Consider the following 5,000-nt stretch of genomic DNA (forward strand, 5'->3'; position numbering starts at 1 on the left):
TTTTAGAGCCTAGCGCGCGCTACTTATCGAACGATCGAACACAGAAGCGAAAAAAAATAGCCGCCCTAAGAAGCTTTATATGCAGAAAATCCCCCGCTAATCTTATATTCTATTTAAAGTGTAAGTGTTCTATAGATATTTAACTGATTTATTATCTTTAAAATAAAATGTCGTTTTTTTTCTAGAACCTGTAATTAACAGGTTTATAAGTTAGTGTTTCATGGTAGATATTAAGTTTAGCAAAGACATCGCGGTGACTGGCCTAGCTAGGCCTTCGCCGGCGGCGTATTCAGTAAAAAGTAGGGCACGGGGTCAGCGTACTCTAAAGGTGTCAACCACCAGAAGGTGATGGGGGAGGGGCCTAGGTTTAAATAATAGACAGTAGTTTTAGGAAAAAACAATAAAATAACAATATATGTATTAAATAATGTCTTAACTTTTCTTTCTCAATATTTTTCTTTATTTTAATCACTCAGTTAGTTGAATTAATACTTTACAATTGTCAGTCTATAGGCCTATATGCTACCTACTGTATTCCATTTATATTGTACCCAGGGAAAAAAATATTATAGTACATTATGATTTTGTTATTTACAGTATATTATGGATTTTCATAACTCTTCCCAAGATGGGATATGCTGTGCCTGTGGGAAAAAATTTAAATCCCCAACAAAAGGTCTCCAAAGAAAAAGAAAGCATCCTACAAAACCAGATATGAATTACCAATCAGCATTTTTAAAGTTTGACCATGAAGTATTTCCTTGTAACATTTGTGTAGATTGCAATATTCATAGTTATAAAGACGGTTGCAAGCTTCGATTTAATTTTGGTTTTCACTCTGATTGTTATTGTATTACTTGTTATTTGTTCAGAGAACAATCAATAAACTATACTAGACTCAAGCGACCAATCACTATTTCTTTGAACGATAATCAGGATCAGCACCATTGCACAACACATGAACACAGGCTTTTTAATTTACAGCAGGCTAATGATTTGTATTTGTGTCTTATTTGTAACAACATTTTATGTCCAAATTATTTAGTTTCTGCGTGTGGCCACAGTTTCTGTAATGAATGTGTAAACTCCATATTTTCTGTTTTACTTCGTAAACAAATTCCGTGTTTCATATGCAACAGTCCACTAACTAAATCTGATTTCGCACCTCCCCAACCTCTGGCAAAACAGGCTTTACTTGATGTTAAAGTATTGTGTACGAATTGCAATGTCACCACAATTTACAGAGATTCTTTTAACGGTCGTCACATATGCATTCCTAATGCACGCGTCATTCAGGAACAGAGGGAGTTGGAGGCAATGACACACAGCATTCTTGAAGTTGTCGACAACACAAATCATATCCACAAGTGTGTTCAACAGCTTTCAGACAAAGTCCTTTTGAAAAATCTGAAAGAAAATGAAGGTGAACACAAAATTCACACAAGTGGAAGGGTAAGTAATAATTAATATATTATACAGTATAAATACAAAATTTAAAATAGATTTCATACATTTTATCTTGGGTTATATTTTATATTATAGCCGAGGAAGGTGACTTTAATTACCAACACTACATACAAAAGTTCTGAGGTGTCCAATAAAACCTTCCTTAAGCGAAGAAGAGAATTGGACAACCTTTCAAACAAGATAAGCAACAACGACATACAACGACATCGGCTTGATCAGCTAAAGCATTCTTCCCAAAGTGACCTCCAAGAAGCTGGCATTCAATCAACGTCAATGTCAGTGGACAAAGCCTTAGCAATGATTACCGATTGTAATGTGACCTGGGAACAGCTGAGAAAGATAAAACGGTAATACAATTTATGGGTGGACCAGGTCCAGAGACATAATTATAAGCCAAACCATTTAAATATTAAACTTAGGTATATCACATTTGTGTTGATAGATATTCTGCTGGTCAAAATATTCCTTCTGAAAAGAAAATACGCAAACGTCAGGAAGAACTTATTGACGGAGTATTTATGGCGACTACACAGAAACTAATGCAAAGAAGCACAAGGACGGAAGGATTAAGTCTCACAGATTCAGCTGTTGTTTGGATGACAAAGATTGAGGACACAATTAGAGCTCATTTAGAGCAACACTTCATGCAAGTTATTATAGTTTTAAATGTATATTTAAAAAAAAAAACTATATTGTTTTATTAAAAATCCAAGATTGTTTTTTTCATAAAATGTGAATAATATTTTTGTTTTATAGGTTAGATAACCTGGTTCCATTTAACAACGAAATATGGCTCAAATTTGGTGGGGATCAGGGGGGAGGCTCTACAAAATTTGAAGTTCAAATTCTTAATATCAAGAGCCCGAATGCAACAAGAAATGTTATAGTGGTGTTATTGTTTGAGGCCCCTGACTGCTTGTATAACATTGAAGCCACCTTGCCCAATGTTTCTTGTGAGATTTCCAATATGAATGGAAAAAAATGGAGGTATGTTGAAATTTGATTTTGAACATAACTTTGATTTATTAGATTTATAATCTGCTATGTTTAAAATAAAAACTTTGTTGTATATTAACAGAGATTACACATTGAGAATGTTTGGCTTTGGGGATTACGCGTACCTGACAAAATTATATGGGTTACTAGGACCAACTGGTAAGTAATTTATATCAAACCTAGTATGTCACTATTGTATTTTAAGCTTGAACATATTTTATAAATGTATTTTATATTAAAATTTCAGGCCGTTACCCTTGCCTGTTTTGCACTTTGACAAATCGGGAAATCCATGCAGGGAAGACGCCAGATGTAGCACGAACACTTGCGCAAATTAAGAACGACTATTCAAAGTTCAAATTAGATGGCCGAAAGGAAAAAGCAAAAGATATTTCTCGTTGTGTAATTAGAGAACCTCTAGTTGAGACAGAAATAGATCATGTAAATATTTTTTTTTTTCCTTTATATAATATTTTGTGCCAAAATGTTTAAATCCAGTAAAAACTTACCTGTCTTTTTTCTCAGGTGTCAGTACCATCACTGCACATCTCACTAGGCATTTTCAAGCGCCTTTATGACATGGTAGAAAATGAAGGTCATCAAATCGATATGATAATTTACAACTCAATGCTGAAAATAGCTGAAACAAGCGAAAGTGATGAGGAGGAAGATGAATTTGACGAAAGGCTAAAGCAAGAAGTCAAAGAGAACATGGGTATGCCAAAAATTAATATTTAACCAAATTGTTAATGGTCACATTTTTTTAAATATTATATTTTGGTTTTAAACTTTCATAATATTTTTAGCATTAAAGATAAAGAAAGAAAAGCTTCAAGAAGAGATAGAAGAAATGGAAGACCAACTGCCACTCAGTTACTTCAAAGGAAATGACAGACAATCAATTGACAAAGACATAAAGATCATTATCAAGGCAAAAGAAGCGGTCTCAAATATTGTGAGTAACTAAAAGATACTTTTCGAATTCTAAATGTTCTGTATAAACTTAAAAAACCAACAACTTTGTCTTGTTTTATAGGAGAAACAGCTTGAAGTAAACCTACCTTTTGGTACAGGTCCCATTGTAACAGCACTTGACGATTTTTTGAAAGAAAATAAAATAACACGTCAGCAGTACCACGGTAAAGCCTTCAATGGAAACCATGTCCACAAAGCTCTGCAGGTATTTAGTGTTGTTTATTTACTAGAACTCAATGTACCTATTCAAAAAGTGTATTAAATAAATAAATTAATATGAAATCATATACCTGTATTAATTTTAAATAAAATTGAAATGGAATCATGTATTAATCTTAATAGCCTCCCGTAATTGAGAAACTCTTCCAAATTCCTGCACAAGTCCTGAAAAAAGAGGTAGAAAAAGTTGGGATTGCGAAAATGAAACTCATCAAAGCAAAGCTGCAACAATTGGAAGAGCTTAAAACTCTTTTCATTGGATATGGTCAAGTACATAACCAGATGAATCATTGTAATGCAATGTCTGAAGCAGATATCCAAAGGCTTGGTGAGTTTTAATTCAAAACACACATATGATGTATTATGTCCAGATTCCACATACAATTAATTTGTTTATATTCTTATTTTCAGAATCTGACATATGCCTATTTATTAAGTCATACAAAACAAAATCGGACCTCATATCCCCAAAATTGCATATGCTTCAATTTCACGTTGGAGAACAAATGAGAAGATGGAATTTTGGTCTTGGCCTCTTGGGAGAGCAAGGTGGCGAGGCGATACATGCCGTATTCAATAAAAGACGGCGTTTTGTTAGCGGCATGCCAGATAAAACAAAACAAAATCTATCAATAATGCGTTCGCATTTTACCACCACAATACCCATTATTCAAGGTGAGGTTGAACAGGCAAAACAACGAAAAAAAAGTAAGATATTACTATTGTTCACATACTTACTTGATGTTGAGACTTGTAGCTTGTGTGTCCCTCGTGTTTCTATATATTATCTTATTATATTGTATACAACCATACTACGTTGAAACACCTGTTATAGTCTGATCCCCACAGTTAAACAACATCAGTAAAATCTTGTCTACTATACTGTACAACTTACACTCTTACTTTTCTTACAGACACAGCAATCAAGCAATTTCTGATCTGAAAAATAAAATTTTGCTATTAATTTAGCAGGTTTTTTGATCTATTGGATTTATAAAATTGATTATTTCTTATACTGTTATTGATATTACATTTACAGTATTATGATATTACATTTACAGTATTATGAAATCAGTTTCCAGTATAATATACCTAGGTGTATATATATAAAAAAAAAGTATTATTTAAAAAAATGTAAATATTAAAACTTAAACATTGAAGGTCAGACTCATAGCCACTGGTCATATATGTAATTTAAATAGTAGCCTACTAAGTACTAGGCCTAGACTACTTATTTTTATTTATTTTATTTCATCAAAACCAACAGTTGCCACTTAAAGCATGAAGCACAAACAGAAAACAGATACAATAAATACTCTAGGCCTATATGAAGCAAACTTAAA

This window comes from Antedon mediterranea, chromosome 2 (assembly GCF_964355755.1).
Source record: "Antedon mediterranea chromosome 2, ecAntMedi1.1, whole genome shotgun sequence".
Taxonomy (NCBI): domain Eukaryota; kingdom Metazoa; phylum Echinodermata; class Crinoidea; order Comatulida; family Antedonidae; genus Antedon; species Antedon mediterranea.